The sequence below is a fragment of the Eleutherodactylus coqui genome, chromosome 1 (genome assembly GCF_035609145.1).
Source record: "Eleutherodactylus coqui strain aEleCoq1 chromosome 1, aEleCoq1.hap1, whole genome shotgun sequence".
Lineage (NCBI taxonomy): Eukaryota > Metazoa > Chordata > Amphibia > Anura > Eleutherodactylidae > Eleutherodactylus > Eleutherodactylus coqui.
The window spans coordinates 365,570,937-365,595,861 of record NC_089837.1 but is presented as its reverse complement, the minus strand read 5'-3'; the positions used below and the strand labels follow the sequence as shown (position 1 = coordinate 365,595,861).

General features: G+C 41.1%; 1 protein-coding gene across 1 annotated transcript in view; it reads left to right on the top strand.

Annotated features, from left to right (window-relative positions):
* DMD (dystrophin) overlaps positions 1-24,925 on the top strand; it is a 2,524,637-nt gene that overhangs the window by 1,794,324 nt on the left and 705,388 nt on the right. The gene's annotated exons all lie outside the window — the stretch shown is intronic.

Sequence of the window (24,925 nt, the reverse complement as noted above, 5' to 3'; positions counted from 1 at the left end):
AGCTTATAGCCATTAACTTTTAAAATATTCTCACATAAAGTTTTATCTCTACTTCAGACTTTTTTTTTCTCCAAGACTATTTTTTTATTCTTTTAAAGTATGCCCATATTGTAACTCATTTTGAGATCCTAATTAAGCCAGCAGCATCTGCCTTGGTTATCTAATCGTGTGTTACTTCCAGAGATTGTGAGGAAGAGACTCTAGTACAACTCTATTACTGCTTATGAGAGAGTAAAGGCCTATTTAAATCAATGATTATCGCTCAAAAGCCATCATTTGAGCAATAATTGTGTGTAAATGTTCCAATCTTTCACTCTTCGGCCGAATGATGATTTTTAGGTGAGCATAAAATTCATCGTTCAGCCAGAGGGAAGATAACAGAGACTGCGTGCTGTGTTTGCTGTCGATAGTGTTGTATTCTCCATGGGAGCGCTGATTAAATTGTATTCAGCTTGCAGCTCCATGGCAGAACAAGGAAGCTGTATGCAGAGAACAGACCACCTACTGTTCTCTGCATACAGGTCCCAGAGGCTCATTTACATGCAAATGAAGGTGATAAGCTGCTAATGCTAATGGACATTGGTGTCCATTAGCAGCTTATGCAAAAGAATCGCTCAAAACATATCTTTTGAATGATTGTCCTTGCGTGTAAATGGGCCTTTTCCTTAGTAAGTTTATGAACTATAATTCTTCTATTCTATTACCATTTTAATCAGGGTTGTTTGTATCCTTGTATGACAGGCATTATGCTTTTAGTATCAAGTTTTCAAGATCATTTCTTGCAGTCATTCAATAGAGACTTTTACTATTTACTGCTATGGGCTACAAATTTGTCCATGATAATGTGATGGACGCGCAGGAGCAAAGCTCTGGGAAAGCTACGGGTGCATATGCCAAACAAATGCATAGGACTTCATTGACTGCCAAATGAGTATCCCTCAAGCCAGTATGCTCCAACACACCTTTTTGTTTCACCATGCAGTATCTTTTATTTTTGTAATAGTAGTTTATGGGCAACACATGCATTTTATGCCTATTCAGTGGCATATGTTAGAGCCTTCCCTTAGAAGTATACTCCCTTAGAACATATACCTCCAAGAAAATGATTAAACAGAGTTTGAGTTTGAATAGAGCATGTTCATCTGATGTTCAGGACAAATCAGTTGAAAATTAACCTTAAAGGAAAATGATGTAACTTTACATGAAACAAAGAATAACATTTATGTCCTTAAAGGGGTTGTCTGGCCATAAACATTAGGTCTCATTACTTCTGTTTGCCCAATACAATGCACTTTGTAATATACATTGTGCATTGTAAATTAGGCAAACAGAAGTTATTCACTTACCTTTTGGAGTGCCCCCCCCCCTGTGTTGCTCCTCGGTTGCCATTGGTTCCGACAAGTCTCTTGTCCTCTTCTTGTCGGGCCAGCTCCAGGTGTTCTCTGCACGGGGACGCGCTTCTTCTACTCCGCGCATGCACAGTAGATCTTCTTCTGCCGGCTGCTTCAGGAAGCTCTGGTCTGCCTGCAGGGGACGCGCGGCCGCAGGATCTTCAGCTGACAGGTAAGGGGAGTGGAGGAGGGGGAGTGGAGTGGAGTGCCGGTCTCTCACGGGGGAGGGGTGCTGCGAGCTGTCAGTAGTCAGGGGTGGGTGTGGGGAGGTGTAGGGGTGACAGACCTGTCAGTCAGTAGTCCCGGGATGGGGGTGAGGGGGAAGGTGGGGGAGCTGCTGGTCGGAGCTGTCAGCCAGTGGGGGGGGAGGATGCTGCTGGTCGGAGCTGTCAGCCAGTGGGGGGGGGGAGGAGGATGCTGCTGGTCGGAGCTGTCAGCTGTTGGCTTGCGGGGAAGGGGGGCTCTGCTGGTCGGAGCTGTCAGCTGGTGGCTTGCGGGGGAGGGGGGCACTGGAGGGGGACACTGTGGGGTGCATGTGTGTGGGGGCAGTGTGGAGGGGGCGCTGTGTGTGGGTACTGTGAGGGGGGTGATGTGTGTGTCATGTTTGGTGCTACTTTCACTTTCAATAGCTGAGGATCGCGATTCTCTGCTATTGAAAGTGCTGCTACAGATCACGATCCTGCTAGAGCTGTGACAGCTGTTAGCAGGAGATTCCTTCATCTCCTCAGCATGTCCCCTCATCACTGGACACTGTGACAGGGCTGTCACAGTATCCAGTGATGAGGGGACATGCTGGGGAGATGAAGGAATCTACTGCTACAGTTGTCACAGCTCTAGCAGCAGATCACACTGCTCTCCCTGCCCTCTCATTGCTCTGAATGGGGCCGGACGGCTGCCGGCTCCATTCAAAGCAGTGAAGCGTGCATTTGCATTATGACGCCGGTCCTCCAGTCATGTGACCGGTGTCATCGGGAGCGCGCACGCTGAGGAGAGAGAGGCAGCAGTGCATCATGGGAACTACCCAGCGGCGCCATCTTTGAAGAATTCTTCAGGCAAACTTTATAAAGGGAATAAAAGGAATGAAAAGGTAAGCAGAATATCGATTTTTATGGGAAAGGCTGTTGTGTGTGATGCTTCTACTCCACAGGGCATTAATGGGGGGGAAAAAAAAATCAGTTTGGGCGGCGGACAACCCCTTTAAGCCTATTTAAGTCTTCAGAGTCAAGTTTCTATATAAAATGCTAAATGGTGATATGTCATTTATTTACATATGAAAATGAACAGAATACAGAATACATATGAAAATGAACAGAATACAGAATACATATGAAAATGAACTAAACAATGTTATTTTTTGTTGAAATAAATGTAATCGAGCCGAATTTGTTTTGCTAACATTTCATATATGTAAGGCTGCTGTCACACCTGCATTAGGGCTCAGTTCAGGGCTTTCATCTCTCTGCTGCATTTTTGGAGGAGAGAAACTGATATAAAATGGAAAAATAATGCTTTGTACTATTTTTCTGTCCAAAAAAATGGAAATCTGATGGAATAGAAGCAAACAGAAGCCTTCCCGTTTGCTTTCCATTCGTTTGGAACCTCATTGAAATATTTTTTAATTTATTTCAGTTTCTCTCCTCCAAAAACAGAGCAGAGAGACGAAAACCTTGAACTGAGTCCTAACACAGGTGTGAAAGCCGCCTAAATTACTAGATAAATCTAAAGTCCAATTAGTACCACAGATAACATTGTAATATGACATATTTTACAATGCACATCATATAGATAGATTGTATTTAGCATTATAGAGTTTTCAATATGTTATAGCCTCCTTAAACAACCTCTTTAGCACAGACTGTGGGTTGTTAAATCAATGTCAGAAAACTTATATTTAATGCAAGAAACTAGTGTTATTGCTCTGAGAAAGAGAAGCAAATAACCCTGTAGTTATGATACTTTTGATTGCCTAACTAAAAGACATGATGTTATGCTAAGCTTTTGAGAATAGTTAGGTCTCTTAATTAGGCATGATGTAACAAAATATTATGCCTCATGGAGAGACTTGAAAGTTTGCCGTAACATCTTTACTTTTAGTTGGCCGTTAAAAGGTATCATATCTCAATATTATTTTATTTCTCTTACTGAGAACATAACATTTTCTTCTACTGGCTAACACAATACCGATCATTTTCTTTTTATGAAGATCCCGGGTAATGCTGGCCTACTTTTTATTTCCTTTAGAACTACCTGGTTAGCTGCCATAATTAGTGACAGCAACTTAGGGTGTCTGTCATACTTTGAAATCCCCCTCTTGTCTCATCCTTGATTCTTTCTCATTTATTCATACTTTGAGCTGCAGCTCTGTCTGTTTTTGTTAGCTTATGTGTATAGCACAGGCCCACCCCATGGTTACCAGAATGAGCAGTGAGAAGGTTAACGGCCTGGTGCAGTTAACAATTTCAAATGGATATTCCATGTAGTAATTCAATGTAAATTGACTGTTACTTACATTGAGTGATCAGTGCATTAGAAACACCTATTCAATAATGGGTTAGTTGACATTTTTGGGTGACTATGGCTTTCAGAAGCAACAAATTTCACAAGGTGATGAACATTCGCCATACTCAACTCAAGCCATGCCCACTGCATCAGCTCCTGCAGTTGGTGCACATTTTGCAGATAAGTGGGAGCAGATCTCAAGGTCCTTTGCAGCATATCTCTAACATGTTCAATGGATTTACAGTCTGGTGTGTTTGGGTGACAAGGCAGTGTGCAGAATTGTCATGATCCTCCAACTACTTCCTAGTGATCTGAGTTTGATGACTCAGAATATTATCCTGTTGAAATATGGCACTGTGGTCAAGGAATCCTTCCTGAAGATATAGGTGAAGATGGCCAGCTAACAGGTCTCTGTGTGATTCACCATCCAAGGATTGTGGTATGATGACCAATGGTCCTAGATCATGACATCACATTACCGTGTTATGATCGAAAGATGTCACACACTAGCTTTTGCTAATGCAGTGATCATTCAGTGTGTATCTCTTCTAGATATTTCGCTTCATAGGAGTTATGTTGTGATATTCCAATATTTGCTAAAAACAGGTTATCCCTTACTAAAGTTATTTGCTATTTCTTTGATTTAAAAGGATATTTCATATTTTGGAATGTAATTGGATTTGGCCCATATTCTTTATTGCAATTCTTCAGAGGTTTAAGAATTTTCCTGCCTTTATCTGAAGTGTACTCAAATAAAACGGTATTGCTCCATCAACACCCTATAAAGGCTGTTATCCGTCCTAAAGTCTATGTCTGCAAAATGTAAAGTGCTGTTGTAAGCAGTAAAAAAAACATCCCCACAATATCTTGGCATTGAAGAAATGACAGCGAAACATAACAAATGGCAGCTTTATGGTCATCAGAGTCTTGTGCTATTAAATGTTGTGCTATACCTGTCATTTTTGCAGCTACATCATTAAACTGCCAGTTGTTTTAGCAGTCAAATGATAAGATAAAGTTTTTGAGTTATATTGCCTATCAAAAAAAGGATTGTTTGCTCATAGTTTTTGTTTTTTGCACTATAAAACTGTAATACACTTGTGTTCAATGGTATTTAATTGGTGTATTAGCATTTTTAAAAACCTATCTGCCAATGAAGAAAAAGTTAGACAGCGTCTGAAAAAAGAGTATCCATTACTTTTAAAGGGGTTGTCCCGCGGCAGCAAGTGGGTCTATACACTTCTGTATGGCCATATTAATGCACTTTGTAATGTACATTGTGCATTAATTATGAGCCATACAGAAGTTATAAAAAGTTTTATACTTACCTGCTCCGTTGCTAGCGTCCTCGTTCCCATGGAGCCGACTAATTTTCGCCCTCCGATGGCCAAATTAGCCGCGCTTGCGCAGTCCGGGTCTTCTGCTCTCTTCAATGGAGCCGCTCGTGCAGAATGCCGGCTCCGTGTAGCTCCGCCCCGTCACGTGCCGATTCCAGCCAATCAGGAGGCTGGAATCGGCAATGGACCGCACAGAAGGGCTGCGGTCCACGGAGGAAGAGGATCCCGGCGGCCATCTTCACCGGTAAGTATAGAAGTCACCGGAGCGCGGGGATTCAGGTAAGCGCTCCGGTAAGCTTTCTTTAGGTCCCTGCATCGGGGTTGTCTCGCGCCGACCGGGGGGGGGGGTTGAAAAAAAAAACCCGTTTCGGCGCGGGACAACCCCTTTAACTACTTCTGGCCAGTGATCTGACCTCTTGTGCTTTAAGGAAGTGTCAAAGCTCATGGTCAGGAAAATAGCTTAAATTTGTTTGGAATACCCTGAAACAGAGAGGGTTTATGAGTGTTTAAAAAATGATGCATTTGTAAATATTTGTAGGGATTTCCAGAGATCAAGTGGTACTGAGGCACTATAGTTCATAGGAGTTACTCACAAAGTAGTGGTACCCAGTGAGATCCACTTAGAGGTATTCAGGTAGAGGACAGTATGGTGAAGCAAGTCTGAAGGTACTGTATATGTTTCTTTGGAAATAGCCCTTGTGGTTTTGTATGGCTGTGAAACGTTTTCACACTGTTAAACGAGTATGGGTCAGAGAGAGAGACAGGGTGTTAGAGGTAAGTTCCACAGATGGATTATAAACACAGATTTGATTAACGCTAAATGATTGTCTATGTGTACCCAATATTTTTGAGTTTCAGGCCTCCAACATGAGGCTAATTGGGAGATATGTGTAGCTAGATAGTAATTGTGGATATCTCTCTCTCCTTACCTGAGGATCGTCTGTACACTTGCTGTCCCTCCCCTCCCTGCATTCTGGGTTGCATGCATTAAGTAGTGTGTGGTATGGTGACCACACAGGTGTATGTGCCTGCAGGTTTCTCCTTATCCCTTGGTAGGTGTAGCCTCCAGACATCTGATGTCTTGTGTGTGTGTGTCAGATGGGTGATGCCTGACACTTTTTCCTGTATCTCAGCGTGGTGGCTGAATTTTTATTTCCCCCTGGTGTGAGTACACTTGGACTCGCTGTGGTTTGCTAAATGGATCCATGTGCATTCTGGGTGGGGTCCCTGTTCTATGTGGAATACAAAACCTTGTGTCGGTGTGGACAGCGACTTGTTCCTATGTGTGTGCAAGTGGCCAGACATGTGCTCGATGTGCAGTCTTATTCTATGTGGTTTGTATAACCTTGTGTATTGGTGTAAACAGCGACATGTTTTGTATGTCTGTGCAGGTGGCCAGACATGAGGTGTGAACTGTCGTGTTCAGTGTGTGTGAACAGTGTCCTGTCTTGTGTTTAGTGCATCTCTCCAGGTTCCTAATCAGAGGTAGCCAGGTCACAGATGAAGTCAGTGGGGCTGTCCTTATCGGGACAATCACCCCGCTTTTAGGAAGGAGTTCCCTCACTTCCCCTGATTAGTAAGGGACAGGTGTCTTTCCATCTTTACCTGGAGAGGTGTAAATTGGTCTATGCAACAATGTAAGATTATTGCAGTTTTATTAGGACCGTTTTAGTGCGCCACATGGACGTAACAGCTATCCTTCCTAACCACGATATTTAAAATTTAGATAGTCTTTGAGATTCTTCTTGTAATACCTTTAGCATGGGCTTAAAATCATGGTGGTATATAGAGATGAGCGAACGCGTTCGTCCGAGCTTGCTATTCGTGCGAATATTAGGGTGTTCGGGATGTTCGTTATTCGTAACGAACACCATGCGGTGTTCTGGTAAATTAAACTTTCTTCCCTGAGACGTTAGCGCTTTTTTTTGGCCAATATAAAGACAGGGAAGGCATTACAACTTCCCCCTGCAACGTTTAAGCCCTATACCACCCCCCTGCTGTGAGTGGCTGGGGAGATAAGGTGTCCGCCTGATATGAAAGTCTGCCCCTCCCGCTGCTCGCTATGGATGCATTCTATATGCGCTCAATGGGGCCAGCGGCAGCAGCGCTGACCCCATTGAAAACATATAGAAGACAAATCCTTCTTCTCTGGCACAGCTGTAACAGCTGTAGCAGAGAAGAACGATGTTTGCCCATTGAATTCAATGGAACCGGCAATACAGCCGACTCCACTGAATGCAATGGGCTGCCGGCGATCGCAGGATGAATGGTCGGAAAGGGGTTAAATATATAACCCCTTTCCTGCAATTCATCCAGAAATGTGTTACACTAAAAATATATACCGGCGTTTAAGGCGACGGGGCGTATAAGACGACCCCCCAACTGTCACCTTATACGCCGGTAATACAGTGGAGCAAAGAATAAAAAGCATTACTTACGTTTTTAGATGATCTGCGGTGCTCCTGCAGGCTGTCACTCCCTCCTGGTCCACGGCAGACAAGCTTTCTCCACGAAAGACTTTAAATCCCTGCCTCCAGAAGCACATGTGCCTTCAGCCAATCACAGCCAATGACAATGATGTCATTGAATGGCTGTGATTGGCTGTGTTTCTGGAGGCGGGGATTTCAAGGCTTGAAATCCCCGCCTCCAGAAACACAGCCAATCACAGCCATTCAATGACATCATTGTCATTGGCTGTGATTGGCTGAAGGCACATGTGCTTCTGGAGGCAGGGATTTAAAGTCTTTCGTGGAGAAAGCTTGTCTGCCGTGGACCAGGAGGGAGTGACAGCCTGCAGGAGCACCGCAGATCATCTAAAAACGTAAGTAATGCTTTTTATTCTTTGCTCCACTGTATTACCGGCGTATAAGGTGACAGTTGGGGGGTCGTCTTATACGCCCGGTCGCCTTATACGCCGGTATATATTTTTAGTGTAACACATTTCTGGATGAATTGCAGGAAAGGGGTTATATATTTAACCCCTTTCCGACCATTCATCCTGCGATCGCCGGCAGCCCATTGCATTCAGTGGAGTCGGCTGTATTGCCGGTTCCATTGAATTCAATGGGCAAACATCGTTCTTCTCTGCTACAGCTGTTACAGCTGTGCCAGAGGAGGACGATCTTTATGCTGACAGTGGGGGGGGGGGGGGGGGGGGCACTCTTGCCGCTATTGTGGCTTAATAGTGGGACCTGTGAACTTGAGATGCAGCCCACCATGTAGCCCCTCGCCTGCCCTATCCGTCACTGTGTCATTCCCATCACTTTCCTGAATTGCCCAGATTTTCACACATGAAAACCTTAGCGAGCATCGGCGAAATACAAAAATGTTCCGGTCGCCCATTGACTTCAATGGGGTTCGTTGTTCGAAACGAACCCTCGAGCATCACGGGAAGTTCGTTACGAATAACGAACACCCGAACATTTTGGTGTTCGCTCATCTCTAGTGGTATAACTTCTTGTATATAGCGGTGATTGTTGTTCCCAGATATTTGATACCCTCATATCTCCAGTCAAAAGCATACTTATTATAAGGATAATGTAATGTATCTTCAGAAATATTTATCAGCAAATGCTGGGATTTTTCTTTATTTTACTTTGAAGTTGGAAATCTTGCCAAAATCTTTGATAATCTCCAGTGCGTTATCTAGGGAGCGTGTAGGATCTGTTATAGATATTATAATATTGTCAGCATATAATGATATTAGGTGTGTACAGTCTTCAATTGAGTGAAGGGTTTTCTCTAAGATTCTGGGCTAATGGTTAGAATAATAATCTATATATATAAAGACGAAAGCCCTCACTGACTCACTGACTCACTGACTGACTGACTCGCCAAAAGTTCTCCAACTTCCCGATGTCGTAGAAACATGAAATTTGGCACACGCATAGATTATCTCCAAAATAGGAAAAGTAATTGGGTCCCAACTCGATTATTCAATTCTAGCGCAAAAGAATTGGCGTCAAAATTTTACGTACGTAATCTAAATCTGTCACTTTCCAATGTCATAGAAACTTAAAATTTGGCCCGAGCATTGATTATGTCATAAATGGGAAAAGGTAATGGGTCCCAACACAATTATTCAATTCTATGCGCAAAAGAATTAGCGTCCAAATTTTACGTACGGAATCTAATTATCTCACTTCCCGGTGTCATAGAAACGTGAAATTTGGCACGAGCATTGATTATGTCATAAATAGGAAACGCTAATGGGTCCCAACTCCATTATTCAATTCTATGCACAAAAGAATTAGCGTCCAAATTTTACATACGGAATGTAATTTTCTCACTTCCCGATGTCATAGAAACAGGAAATTTGGCACGAGCATTGATTATGTCATAAATAGGAAAAGCTAATGGGTCCCAACTCGATTATTTAATTTTAGCGCAAAAGAATAGGCGTCGAAATTTTACGTGCGGAATGTAATTTTTTCACTTTCCGGTGTCATAGAAACGGGAAATTTGGCACGAGCATTGATTATGTCATAAATAGGAAACGCTAATGGGTCCCAACTCCATTATTCAATTCTATGCGCAAAAGAATTAGCGTCCAAATTTTACGTACGGAATCTAATTTTCTCACTTCCCGATGTCATAGAAACAGGAAATTTGGCACGAGCATTGATTATGTCATAAATAGGAAAAGCTAATGGGTCCCAACTCGATTATTTAATTCTATGTGCAAAAGAATTAGCGTCCAAATTTTACGTACATAATCTAAATCTCTCACTTCCCAATGTAATAGAAACATGAAATTTGGCACGAGCATTGATTATGTCATAAATAGGAAAAGTTCATAGGTCCCAACTCGATTATTCAATTCTAGCGCAAAAGAATTAGCGTCCAAATTTTACGTGCGGAATGTAATTTTTTCACTTTCCGGTGACATAGAAACGGGAAATTTGGCACGAGCATTGATTATGTCATAAATAGGAAAAGTTAATGGGTCTCAACTTGATTATTCAATTCTATACGCAAAAGAATTAGTGTCCAAATTTGATGTACGTAATCTAATTCTCTCACTTCCTGATGCCATTTTATATAAAGTAAACGTCACATGGTTACCTCTACGTGGTGTTTCCTGGGTAACGCAGAGAATTATGCAAAATGGTGAACATATGTTTTTCCGGTATCTCTAAAGTAAGCACGACTTCATAAGATTTTCCGTGTGAACACCAGATAAACACCAGTACCAAATTAACTCGGGCGAAGCCGGGTATATCAGCTAGTGAAATATATAAGTGCAGACAATGAGCAGCCCTGTCTGGTGCTACTCCTGATATTAAATGCTGTTGACAAGGCCCTATTTTAACGACTCAAGCTGAGGGATTTGAGTACAATGCACATATAGCTTGAAAGAAAGACGCCTAAACCCATTTTACTGAAGGCTGCAAATGCATACAACCAATTTATGCAGTCATACGCTTTTTCAGCATCTAGAGATAACAAGACTGCACGTGTGGAGATAGAATGGCTCAGATGATTTTGTAGTAGGCATTGCCATCTGAGCCTGGTAATTTATCCATTGGTAATTAATATGTTCAAACATTTCTGCTTCTGTGATTGGAGAGTCAAGAGTTTCTCTCTGAGCTAGGGAAATAATCTTTATTTGTATAGCGCCAACATATTCCGCAGCGCTTAATTACTGCGCCACATTACTGCCAGAGTGTCCAGTACATGACTTTATAATTGACAAGGCACCCAGACCTCCTCGCTCTAAACATCTGGAAGACCATATACCAGGAGCTGCTTTGGTATATGTCCATTTCTTTCGCATAAAGAAGAAACTACTGGAGGCCCCAAGATAAATCCTTTACCTGCGCCATGCCAATCTTTGTCATTGTACACAGACTTGTCTGCGGTAACCCTGGCTCAAAGATAACAATTACTCTCCGTTACGGTCCTGACACTCAGGGACCACAAAATCTCATACAAATGGGGATTTTCTGTATGCCTTCTGAAAGGGTAGGTAAATTAATATTTTGTAAAAATGTTTAAACATGATGGGCCGCAATTGGTAAGAGCCAATAGTTTCCTGGATTTGTAATTTCGTGAATAGTATTAGGCTTTGACTCTTTTTAGCTTCCTCTCATAATTCTGAAGCAATATGATTTGGAGTATGTGTCTGCATTAAAAAAGTTCTTCTGCTTGTTTTGCTGTTTGTGGTAACCTATTTTGTGTTTGAAGGGTCTTAATTTTATCGAATATCTCTTCTAAAAGTCTATTTCTTTCTTTTTTATATATAGTGTCCGAGTCTTAAGAATGAGCCCCTTAAATATATTTTTCTGTATTCCTTAGAACATGAGGATTTACTTCAGGGGATGTATTAATAGATCTCTTCTATGTGTGTCCTTGTGTCCTGGCTGAGAAATCAAAAAGTCATTATCTAGCCACAAGTATGATGCTGTTTGAATATACTGTTCCTCAATAGTTAAAAATATCACTGCAATAGATTGGACCAAGTAATAATCTTGATCATCGATTTATGAGATAGCAGCAATAAATTCCTATCAACTATAAATATGTCAATCCGTGAGTAACTGTTATGAATATGTGAGTTAAAGGAAAGATCTTTCTCAGAGCTAGGCATAGCTCACCAAACATCAAAGAGTTCTTCCTTCCACCATGTATCACCCAGGAATTGGACTTGTCTACCCAGTTTAGAGGTTGCGTATATAGTAATGTCTCAAAGTGTGTTGAAGTCACCGCGAATGAGAAGCTTGCCTTGTTTTATTTTGGAAAGAATGCATAACATTTTGTGAGTAAGGCCGCCTGCGGACGGGCGGGTCGAATCTGGCGGTGAGGATTCTCGCCGCGGGACCCGACCCGAGCACCTACAGGGAACAGCGCGTACTCACCCGCGCCCTGCAGCTCCGGGTCTTTCTTGTGCCGACTGCTAGGCCCCGCACAGAAATAGGACATGCCGTGGTTTGTTTGTCGCGCGAGATTTTGCGCGGCCAAACTGCGGCCATCTGCATAGGATTGTGTTTGTTAACACAATCCTATGCAGGCTTTGAGCGGCAGAAATCCCGTGGGAAATCCCGCCGCGGGATTTCCGCCCGCGTGTAGGCACCCTTAAGCTCCTCTGTTTTTTGTTTGGAGCATAAGGCCAAATGCACACGGGCGTATTTGAACTGCGGGATACGGAGCTGGCATTCGCCTCCGGATCCCACAGCAAATACTACCAATAGACATGCTATGGGAAACTGTTTTTTTTATTCCAATCAACACTTCCCTAGATTTAAATTGTAATGGGACTGAAATATGTTAAGGTAGCTTGGATGTTTTACGCAAAAGGCGTCTTTTGAAACTATGTGTGTCTCTTGTGCACAAAAAATATTTGAAGATAATGACTTTACATTTCCTCACATATATGCCATTTTTCTGGTGTTTCCTAGCTTACCCATCCATAGTAACACACACACACAGGACATGCTAAATAGTTAACAATCTCCTGACAGCTGTTGGAGAATTTGATTAGGGTCTTTGGCGGGCAATGAAAAGTTTAAGTTCCATTGTCTTAGAAGGTTAATTCCATTTTCCAAGGATTTGTCAATAAAGTTTTTGTTGTCTTTAGTGATCAGAAGACATTAAAAAAATCCCCATTTGCATGAGATTGTGTAATCCCAGAGTGGTTTGGTAACGGGGAGTATTTGCCACCTTTGAGTTTAAGACAAGTCTATGTACAAAGACAAAGATTGGTATGGCGCAGGTAAAGGTTTTCTTTTCCTAGTGGCCTCCAGTAGTTTCTATGTGAAAGAAAGGGACACATGCCAAAACATCTCTTGGTATCTGGTCTTCCAGATGTTTAGGGTGAGGAAGTCTGTGTACCGTGTCAATTATAAAGCCCTGTACTGAACACTCCACAGCAATGCTTTCATAAGGCTCAGTAGCATCAGTTCAGAGTCGGACAGAGTTTCTGTAATCCCTCAAAATTTCACACGTGACCTTTTTTTCTTAATCAGCCTTAGCTTTAAGTTGATCTAGCTTGGACTCAAAGTTGTAATGTGTATCAATGAAAGATGTTGCAAGGTCCGCCATCTTTGTCTCTACGTGATTGATTCTGTGTTCTGCTTCAGTGATAGAGGAGTTAATGGGTTGGATAAGATGAGCAAAATTAGGTTGTATAGAGATTGCAGAACTTTCAACATGGCTTTTATGATGGTATCTGGGACTGATGTGTTTGTTACTGGGATGTCACTGAAAATGACTGATGAAGATGAGGGTGTAGCAGTGGTATGTGATGAGTCGCTCACCTTTGTATCAGATGGCCCTTTCAGAGTGTACAGTTTCTGCCTGTTTTTCTGGAATAGGAGGGAGAAGCAGCCGCCATGTGGCCCAGTAGATGATGATGATGATGATGTAACTGCTGATAGGGCTTTTGCCTAGTTTCCACAGGACTGGGACAAGCATGGTTGGAAATGAAGGCTTCACTGTATGAAGATTCGGAGCTGTTCTCTTGCTGCCACTCCATGGAATCTGTGCATTCAAGCAAGCGCTCTACAGGCTTTGATGTAGGAGAGCAGCCCAGTGAGCTTCTGGCTGCACCATCTTAGTGGAGCTTCAGGGACCATGAAAAGAACAGATTGATGGGCAACACTTTCCACCTCTGTGGCATCCTGGAGGTGTAAGCAACAGGGGTGGCCCATGTAGCTGCTTGTTCTGCCACTGTAATGTCACTTTTAAGCCCTGGTGGTTCAGGAGCTCTGCCATTCAGTCGAGCAGCCAAGCCACATCTCTCTCCTCACTACTAGGTTTTCAACCTATCAGAGAATCAAGGAGATGCATCAGCATTTTGCGGCATTCAAAATGATCCATTAATGAAAAAAATCAAAAAACAGAACAATGTAATTTTCAACCCAACTAAAGTGCACCATGGCTCTAATGATTGATAAGAGGCCCATAACCACTCTGTCTGCCCCTTGCTTAAAGGGGTTTTCCCACTGAAAAATACTATTGATAACTAATCCTTAAGATAGGTCATCAATAGTTGATCAGCCAGTGTCCCGAGCAGCATGTCGCAACTGGTCAGCAAACTGGGCACCCGCTGACAGCATCAGTGTACACTGAGGTTGGAGCACAAGCTACTGCTCTGATCCCTGTGTAGTGGCTGGCACTTATAACTGCAACTGCAGCTCTCATTAAAATCAACAGGAGCTATGTCTGCAGTCCCAAGTATGCTGCCCATAGCCTGTTTTGCACAAACTTACCCCATTGACAATACTCCTCTTCACTCTAATGGTGTATCACATGACCTGTGACATCACCATTGGCATCTTGGTGCAGTGATGTCCCATATACTGTTACATAGGATAATTAATTAATGTTTCTATAACATTACATAGTTTGTATTACATGTTACATTACATAGTTGACTACATTTGCCTACTGTACATTCTCATGTTAAGAGATGACCATACTCTCCTTTAAAGGAGTTGTCCCGCGAAACAAAGTTGGGGTATACACTTCTGTATGGCCATATTAATGCACTTTGTAATGTACATTGTGCATTAATTATGAGCCATACAGAAGTTATTCACTTACCTGTTCCGTTGCTAGCGTCCTCGTCTCCATGGTGCCGTCTAATTTTCAGCGTCTAATCGCCCGATTAGACGCGCTCGCGCAGTCCGGTCTTCTTCCTTTCTGAATGGGGCCGCTTGTGCCAGAGAGCGGCTCCTCGTAGCTCCGCCCCGTCACGTGTGCCGATTCCAGCCAATCAGGAGGCTGGAATCGGCAATGGACCGCACGGTGCACCGCATGGTGCACCGTGGGTGAAGATCCCGGTGGCCATCTTACTTAGGTAAGTAAGAAGTCGCCGGAGAGCGGGGATTCGGGTAAGTACTGGCCGTTTTTTTTTTTTATTCCTGCATCGGGTTTGTCTCGCGCCGAACGGGGGGGCTATTGAAAAAAAACAAAACGTTTCGGCGCGGGACAACCCCTTTAATAGTGTTGGAGTAGTAATGTGTCTTTGCCAATAAGTAGAAATAGTACTATTTTGTTACTCTCTATTACCTGCTTGGTCTATACAGTTGAACTAGGGACATTGCCAAAACAATAAGCTGAACCCTTTTTATATACAACACTGCCTTTGATAACGGGATTCTTTGAGCATATAGGCAATTGCCTACAGCCTGAAACACACTTAGATTTGCATAGCAGATCTATATTAAATTTTCATTCCTAGAGCAAAGCTTGCCCAGAGGATACACTCTGGATAATATAAACTTGTTTATTAGACCCTAAAGTAAACATAAACTTTACAGCAATGAATGAAAAGACACCATCAAATTATTCAGATACCTGAAGTAGCAGTAATGCACTTCCATAATCTTCAATTAGCTCAATATGCAAAGAAAATAAGATATAAAATCTCAGTTCTCAAGACATATGTTTGCTCCAGTAAATGGCTTACTGTATAATATAAACATCAATTACAGTGCCTCGGTTTCCATAGGGAAGTGCAAAACCTATAGAGTGAGTTGCATTTGTTGGTGGCTGATACAATAGGCAATAAAATAAGGAAATGACATTCGTTTTGTGTTCAAATATAACAGTAAAAATAATCCTAGTTAGCTGGTGAAGAAGAAAAATCTTTCATTTGTAATTGCAAATTTAAAGAGATGATCATGTTGCTATCAATGAAAAGTACAGACTGCCCTACATTTTTTGAATCTAATAAGTTAATCATTCAGTGGCAAATTGTAGGCTCCTAACTAACAGATTCTAAAATCACACTTGATACTTTGTTGAAGAAAATTAGGAAATGAGGTCATGCAATGTACTAAAATGGTATGGGTTCGCATTTTAATTTAATCTATTGTTACTCATTTTTCATGGGCCACAATATATGACCACTGTGTATCAGTATTTATATGTGTAACTGGTCGTCATAAAGCACAGAAAGAAAAAACTATTCAGCTATTTACCTAATATATGACGTAAAATTATGTATGCTGTTTTTGAAGAAAAGGAAATGTCTGGACACTTCCAAGTTAGGCCCTTTTCACTCTAGCGTCTTGCCTTCGTTGAGCCTTTCCATCTCTCTGTTCCATTCTTGGATCAGAAAAATGGAATTAAAACTAAAACAAACATATCAGTTTTTTCCCCATTGTTTTCAAAAACACTGAATGCTTTCACTTTGCTTCAGTTTCATTTTTCTTCAATTTTTTTTTTTTACTGGAACAAATAACGCAGTCTGCTGCACTATTTGTTCCGGTAATAAAGCTGAAGCAAAAAGGATCTAAAGCAGTATACAGATCAAGAGAACAACACAATTGCAAGTCCCTTGTGAGGGAGAACAATATTCTGCAAAAGGTTTAATAAGGTTTCTAAAAATGATATATTCACACACACACTTTCTGTAAAAAAAAATCAAACACCTAGAAGGAGTTGCCGTTTTGCTGCAAAACTTGCCGTGTATTTATATCTAAGGGCGCCCACCCACTGGCGTTTTTTTTCCCTGCGAAATTCGCAGCATTTTTTTCTCTGCAGGGGGTCTATGGGACTTGTAATGTTAAAATCGCGATCGCGCAAAATCGCGATTTCGCGGTAAATTGCGATTTTGCGCGATCGCGATTTTAACATTACAAGTCCCATAGACCCCTGCAGAGAAAAAAATGCTGCGAATTTCGCAGGGAAAAAAAACGCCAGTGGGTGGGCGCCCTCAGACAGATATGGAAATGGTTAGAGTTGTGGTGTGATTGGATGAACGGTCTTGCCACCTGAGACCCTAAAAGTGGTTCCACCCTTGGCCTATAAAAAGGTCCTACTTGTGTAAAGTAGACAATAGTAGACCTATTTTTCAGCTTGTTGACCACTACACATGCATCTACTATGCAATTAAGGAGATTTTGCCAAGTTAACAGATTTTGAGAGGGAGAACATTATTGGAATGGGAGAATATGGATGGTGATATTAACAAATTTCTTGCCACCTGGACCATTCTGACCAGACTGTTAGGAGGTGTTGGGACCAGTGATTGTGTGAGGGCATGCACACAAGGTGACTGGGCTCAGGATGCCCTCATCAGACCACCAATAGAGAGGATGTCTGATCATCCCACAAGCATGAGCAGCTCCAACTGTTTTGTTATTGATTATCCAGATACAGGCGGCACCATCATTGCAGGTCTCTGTGTCTGTTGGAACTATTTCCAGATGATTGGGCGAAGAACATTTGGTCTCACGATGCCCATTGCATGTACTACCTTTGACACCCACCGACACCTCTATTTGCAGTGGTGTTGGGAACACCAAAACTGGACTGCTACGGAGTGAAACTGGGTTGTCTTCAGCAACAAATGCACTTTTATTAAATTGTATGTTCATGGCAACGGGGGGGGGGGGTCAGGTCATGCCAGTTTTGATTAGAAAAACTAAGGAGTCTCCCACAATCTCTTGAATATAGTCTCCTCAAGTTGGCCTCTTTTGACAGATACCAAGGACATTGCCTGGTGCTTTTTATCCTTCTACCATAATTTATATAACATATGTTCTGAGGAGAGTCCAGCAGAATCCAGCTCTAGGCTGGAAGCTATTAAGTCCTTTTTGGACACTATTGGTCTTCCGCTTGTCTCTTCTGAGGAATCTGAGTCTCTTCAGTTGCCAGTCACGGCCAAAGTAATCAAAGAGGTTCTAAAAGCTGTTCCTAATGGACAAAGTCCAGGCCCAGACAGCTTTCCCATCATGTATTATAGAAAAATTCTTTGATGTCCTGGCACAACCTTTAACAGCCTATTTCAATACCCTCCTTATAGGTGCCTTGCCCAACTATCATTCCCTTGAAGCTTATATTATTATTGTCCACAAAAAAGACCCTTTATATTGCAGCAATTATAGACCCATTTTCCTTCTGAAATTTGACATAAAACTTTGGTCCACACTAATAGGTAATAGAATTGCCCCTGTATTTCTGAAATTGGTCACCTCTGAACTATCTGGATTTATGAAAAACAGAGAAAGCAGACATACCGTGTTTCCCCGAAAATGAGACAGTGTCTTTTATTAATTTTTGTTCAAAAAGGTTTAACTTTTTTATATGTATAGTTGCCTGGACACTATTTAAATTGACTTTTTTAATTAACTGTTAGCAGGGCTTAATTTTGGAGTAAGGCTTATATTTCAAGCATCCTCAAAAAGCCTGAAAAATCATTTTGCATCCTCAAAAATTCAGGAAAATCATGCTATGTCTTATTTTTAGGGAAACAGGGTAACACCCAGTGAGTCTCGTATGCTAATGTTTATGCCATAAAGCACAACCTTACCCTAACTTTACTGAGCACTGACGCCGAAAAGCTTTTCACAGGATAGACTGGCTCTACCTGGAACAAACACTAATTAAATTTTGATTTTCTCAGAAGTTTACTAATCTCATCTTAGATCTCTACTCATCCCCACATGCAAGTCTTAAAATAAATGGTATTCTTTCCCCCTCTTTTTGACATACATGATGGTGTTTGCCAGAGCTACCCTCTTTCCCCATCTCTCTTCTTTCTTTCCCTAAAAACATTAATCCAGATAATTTGACAACACCCAGTAACTGAAGGTTTTCATATAGGCAGGGTAACCCATCATGTGGCGACCTTTGCGCACAACATGCTACTTATGCACAGGAATCCCTCACAAACCTTCCCACCTCATTATAATTATTAAAACATTTCCATCAGCTTTCCAATTTTAAAATTAATCTCCCCAAATGTGACATCTTGGGCATAAACATTCTGGTGGTGGAGGGGGAATGACTAACTATAAACTTTCCATTTAAATAGCAATCCTTGCATAGTACTTACATATGGATAAAAGCTTTTAGCTAGCATGACCACCTTCTTTTCTCTGAACTATGTAAGAGTCCTTGGAGAAATTACCTTCTGGATGGGAAGAAAGAACCTACTTAAAACTTATATTGACCCTAAACAAATTTATCTTCTCCAATCCATTTCTATTAAACTACTGTCTTCATTTTTTAGGAATATCTGATAATTTTTCTCTTTCTTTCTATGGAAGTCTTCAAAATCGTGTCTGTCATATAATTTATTATGACTCCCTAAGTCTTTGGGAGTTTTGGGGCTCCCAGATCTAGAGCTATACTATTAGTGCTTGCAGCTCCACCTGCACATGGAACTTCTCCACCCTTCACACATCTAACTTCATATTCAGATGGCCCTATCTAATTTTAAAACCTCTGACCAAATATTCTTATGTAAACCCTCCTTTTAAGTCCCAGCACAATTAGAGGCTGCATTTGGGGATCGTGATACAGACTGGGAACAAAATTGAAGAACACATTTCCCTTTTCCAAGCAATTTACCCACTTACTCTGCCCCACCTAATCCCAATCTTCATAACTCTAGATTTTGTTGACCTCCTTAGGTGTATGGAACAGCTTCAATAGTATTCCAATTGGAAAACTGTTTAATAACCAAAACATTCCATCCACCACACAACTTCAGACCAAATACAATATTACCAAATGGTCCACTTTGAACTATAGCCACTTTGTCTCAATATGTACAGACTTTCTTAGGTTCCTATAACCCTATGACAGCCCTAACCAGGTATCAGACACTCCTAGCAATGTCACCTATGCCCAAACACCTGATCTCATACCTTTATTACAAACTTCTGTCAAAACGTGCTCTGACAAAGCCTTATACTTGGCCGAGTGGAGGAATTAATTAAGCACTAAGTTTCTCCTACACGAGATCACACAAATTTTGTCAAGATCCTACAGGTTTTCACGGTGCATTACCACCCAGAAGAATCCTTTCAACGTGGTTACCAAGTGATTTAGGATCCTTACAAAACTAGCATTCATGCATACAGGTCTTTCTGAGATGCATTGGAACTGTGAACAAGAACTGGGTACCCTATACCACCTATGGTTGAGTTGCCCTTTAATAAAGCCATTCTGACACAATGTGGAAGGCAAAATAAATGAGATTTGCTCATTAGAGATGAGCGAGCATACTCGTCCGAGCTTGATACTCGTTCGAGTATTAGGGTGTTCGAGATGCTCGTTACTCGTGACGAGTACCACGCGGTGTTCGGGTTACTTTCACTTTCTTCCCTGAGAAATTTTCGCGCTTTTCTGGCCAAAAGAAAGACAGGGAAGGCATTACAACTTCCCCCTGCGACGTTCAATCCCTACACCACCCCCCTGCAGTGAGTGGCTGGCGAGATTAGGTATCACCCGAGTATTAAAATCTGCCCCTCCCGCGGCTCGCCACAGATGCATTCTGACATTAGTTCAGGAAAAGTGGTATCTTGGTGGAGCTGCTATAGGGAGAGTGTTAGGAGTGATTTTAGGTTTCAAGAACCCCAACGGTCCTTCTTAACGCCATAGAAATCGCAGATCGCACCTATGTGCAATCTGCGATTTCTGTCCTCTTCTCTATATGCGCTCAATGGGGCCGGCGGCAGCAGCGCCGACCCCATTGAGAACATATAGAAGACAAATCATTCTTCTCTGCCACAGCTGTAACAGCTGTGGCAGAGAAGAACGATGTTTGCCCATTCAATGCTCTGCCGGGGACCAGGAGGGAGCGACAGCCTGCAGAAGCACCGCAGAACGTCAGAAGAAGTGAGTAATGATTTTTATTCTTTGCTCCACTGTATTGCCGGCGTATAAGGTGACAGTTGGGGGGTCGTCTTATACGCCCCGTCGCCTTATACGCCGGTATATATTTTTATTGTAACACATTTCTGGATGAATTGCAGGGAAGGGCTTATATATTTAAGCCCTTCCCGACAATTCATCCTGCGATCGCCGGCAGCCCATTGCTTTCAGTGGAACCTGCTGTATTGCTGGCTCCATTGAATTCAATGGGCAAACATCGTTCTTCTCTGCCACAGCTGTTACAGCTATGGAAGAGGAGAACGATCTTTACGCTGACAGTGCGGGGGGGGGCCCACTCTTGCCGCTATTGTGGCTTAATAGTGGGACCTGGGAACTTGAGATGCAGCCCAACATGTAGCCCCTCGCCTGCCCTATCCGTTGCTGTGTCGTTCCCATCACTTTCTTGAATTGCCCAGATTTTCACAAACGAAAACCTTAGCGAGCATCGGCGATATACAAAAATGCTCGGGTCGCCCATAGACTTCAATGGGGTTCGTTACTCGAAACGAACCCTCGAGCATTGCGAAAAGTTCGTCCCGAGTAACGAGCACCCGAGCATTTTGGTGCTCGCTCATCTCTATTGCTCATCCCAAATTGAACTCACCTCTGAACTAGTTCTTTTAAACCTCCCCTTGGAGGGTTGTCCCTTAGGGAAAAGAGCTCTTTCTATGCACATTATAATGGCTGCCAAACTCCTAATTTCCATCCACTGGCTCAATAAAAGCTGCCCAGACACTTCAGTGTAGCTAGATAAAGTTTCACAAATGGCTCACTTAGAAGAACTCTACAGTTGGAGCCAGGGGAATGATAATTACTTTCTCAATATCTAAACCTCTTGAAAGTCCTGGTTTCAGTCCTATTCCCTAATATATCAGCAAACTCAACTGCCAGTCCCACTCCCTACTTTTTATCACATCTGACCTATTTATATACATCTTATAACTACTTTGCATTATGACAGCAACCTGACAACACCTGAATTGGCTATGTTATTTCCTACATCTCACCTAGCATCATTTCCTATTACAATATCGGTGCATATACTCATACTGTTTCAGTTCTGTAATTATACATTGTTGCACTGTACGTTATCATGCATTAAAAAAAACTATATAAATTTGGTATTGCCGTAATTTTACTGACCCACGGAATTCATTTCATGTCATTTTTACTGCATTATGATTATTAAAAAACTTAACCCCCTCAAAAAATGGCACATATGCTTTTATTTACTTCTCTGCACTTTTAAGTCTTATTAAAGCTTTTGAGTACATTATAAGGTAGATTAAGTGATTCCATTAAAAATACAACTTATCTTGCAAACAACAGCTATGTTGACAGAATAATAAAAAAGTCGTGGCTCTTGGAAAGTGAGAACAAAATCAAAATAAAAAAAATGAAAAATCATTGGTTTTCAAGGAATTTATTATACTGGGACTATGAATGTTTAATTGTGACATAGAAGAATTGAACCTTTTCTTTCAGAAGTCATTAGGTATGAGATAAAAACATCACTTTTTTGGGCTAGAATATCAGGTTTTAGTGTATTATATGAGCACACAACTCTTACATCATCTCTAATTCCTGCTGTAACCAGATACGTCAATAGGCAAATTCAGTGATGCATGAACCACCCTGAGGCTTTCCTTACCAAATAACATCTTTTCTAAGAAGTAGGGGATGAGCTACATGATCAGTGTACAGAATACATTCAATTAGAATAATACATGTCCACATTAACAGTATATTGCATTTACATTTTTTCCTTAAGGGCATTCCTCATTGTAGAGCAACTTGACACCAATGTTCAAAGCAATGTGTTTTCCTTCAGCTACAGTTGTTGTAATGATATAAGCTACTGTTCATTAAAATATGTGGTGTGTTGAGATGTCCTCTTGATGTTCATCAAGTTCAACATTTATTAAAATAGCCTTACTAAAAGCTAGTTAGTAAAACAAATACTAGCCTCTATGCAATTCCGCATGCAGTGTTTAATACAATTGTATGCCAGAGGAAAATTCGAATGATTGTCAAGCTTTTCACAAATGATTGTTAGAAAACAGTTTAAGTTATATGACTTGGCTAATTACATCGGAAAATACATTGTGAATTAATGGAGCTATTGCACATTGCCAAAACCCTTTGTGAACTTCTTAATAGATCTCCACATTATATTACCATCTTAGTACATTCATCTACCAGTAATGTATTGGCCATTGTTGATTTTGATGTAGTCTTATTTTCGCATTTCTAAAAGGTGTTAAAATAAAACATCTACTTTACTTCTAGCTTGTGTAGAGACTGAGAAGAGTGAAATGAGAACAGGTTGGCCAAGCCTAGAACCAATAAAATATATAGAAATGATGCAGCTGAGTAGAAGATGATTTATAGTAAAAGGGCTCTTTCACATGGGAGCTGTCTGCCTGACTTGTAGCCGATCGGAGTGTATAGAAAGCATACAGCAAAGATAGGACATGTCACATGTCCTATCTTTGCGCGCACCTCAGAGTCGACATACGAGTTTGCACTCGCATGTCCTACCTTTGTTAGATGTGCTAATTCAGTGCATCTAACTAACGTTCATGTGAACGCTTCCATAGGAACCCATTGGTTCCTATAGAAGCGCGTCCTATGCGCACCTCTCATGCGGGTGGATAGCACTCGTGTGAAAGCCAAGAAAAGGTGTTTGTTCACGTAATCCTCTTCAATCTGAGTACAAGTAGATCTAGTGATTGGTCAAAAACCCTCCATCCCCCAACCCCCTTGCTTCTCCTTAACCGCTTATTACATCTTGTAAAAGACAAGAAAAGTAGCTGTAATGAAGGGTAAAAAACACAGCTGAGAGAGAATAGACATTCAATAAAAAAAATTACAAAAATATATGTAAATGGAAAATATAAATGATGTTTTTTTTTATATTGCAAACATAAACCCTACACCAACAGAACAATCAGATGAGTACCAACTTATTTATGAGGCTGGAGAAAATATTCTAACAAAATGTATAACAAAGTTCAAAAGTCAAAATCATACAGCCCTCTCAATACACCACTGCACCTATAATACTAGACCTACAACACTAGGGCTAACTTAGCATTAATAAAACTTGCCTCCGTGTTTGTAACCATCTCACTGACCGTAGATGCCAGCCATTTGTTTAACATTAGTCAGCCACTTTTGATAAACCCTTTACTGTAGCTCATCTAAAGGTGTAACATTGTATGTAGCTATATGTATATTGGGTTGAATTTGTATCCATATCTGTAGAAAGTACAGTATGTTTGAAAATCTGTGTGAATTAAGTGGGTAATATATGGATTTAATTAGAGATCGTCTATAATAGTAAATTAAGATGTTGAAATTAATAAAGAACTTTGGATGGAAAAATGTATGAATAATTCATATGTAGAATATTTATAGTTTCACACCACTAATTGAAACATTTATTCAGTATGAAAATTTCATTTGAATATAAATAAGATAATGTCCCGTATATCTTTATGTCAAGTACTGTTACCACAAAATCAGGAAACCATAACGATAAAGCACACAAATTATTGTTCAATTTTTTATTTTCTCAATTAAAATTAGATGGGAACTTAGACTGCTATCTAGCATTGTCAAAAGTTCTTGAGGCAAAAAGCTTTTCTTCCAGATTAAATCTTCCCTTTTTCTTCCAGCATTTTATTTTTTACATTTAAACATGAAAAAACAAAATATACAAGAACATTTAAAACCAAGAATTTAATGGAAATAGATATATATCTGGAGGGATACATTAGAAGTCCCCCATTTCTTCCACTTGTGGATTTTCACAGATACATGCCTATAGGAATTCATAGACCTTTCACCAAAAGATTCCTAAACACAACTTTACCGATATCTTTAAAATGTACACATCTCTAAAGATATTTGTGGCTTTTGTTCAATAGAATTAAAGAGACTAGTGTATTTTGTTCTTATATTGTCTTTGAATTAACTTTAGAACAAACATGTCGCTATTAGAGATGAGCAAGTACCCAAATGCTCAGGTCCTCATTATTCGAGTCGAGCTTTTCGTGAAATTCGAAAGCTCTACTTGAGTAA